The sequence below is a fragment of the Elephantulus edwardii genome, unplaced genomic scaffold (assembly GCF_000299155.1).
Source record: "Elephantulus edwardii isolate Elephantulus edwardi_28Jun2011 unplaced genomic scaffold, EleEdw1.0 scaffold00123, whole genome shotgun sequence".
Lineage (NCBI taxonomy): Eukaryota > Metazoa > Chordata > Mammalia > Macroscelidea > Macroscelididae > Elephantulus > Elephantulus edwardii.
The window spans coordinates 4,735,170-4,735,673 of NW_006399873.1; the positions used below are offsets into that span (position 1 = coordinate 4,735,170).

General features: G+C 38.7%; 1 pseudogene; it reads right to left on the reverse strand.

The window, feature by feature from the left end:
• Positions 1 to 504, reverse strand: part of LOC102872197 — a 100,698-nt pseudogene that overhangs the window by 75,754 nt on the left and 24,440 nt on the right.

Consider the following 504-nt stretch of genomic DNA (forward strand, 5'->3'; position numbering starts at 1 on the left):
GAACTCTTAAACATTGTTGGTGGAATTGTAAAATGGTACAACCACTCTGGAATGCAGTTTGACATTTCCTCAGAAAGCTGATTGTAGAAATTCCATATGATCCAGATATTTCACTGCTTAAAATATATCCCAAGAAAGTTAGAACTGAGATACAAATGGGGATTTGTCCACCAGTGTTCATAGTAGCGTTACTCACCATCCCAAGAACATGAAAAAGCTCAGATGTCCAACCATATTCGAACAAATTGAGAAATTATGGTACTTTCACACAATGGAATGATTTTGTAAATTACTACCTAACTTGAGATGGACTGGAGAGCGTTGTGCTAAATTAACTAACTCAGTCCCATAAAAATAAATATTATACAATGCCTTTATTGCAGAACTAGTATGAGGATATAAGAGTGGCGGGAAGGTAGAAGCAGAGTGTTGAGGATGAGAGGCGCTGAGAGGTGGTTAATCATAGGGTGACACAATTTGATGGGTGGAGGGTGGGGTGGATGA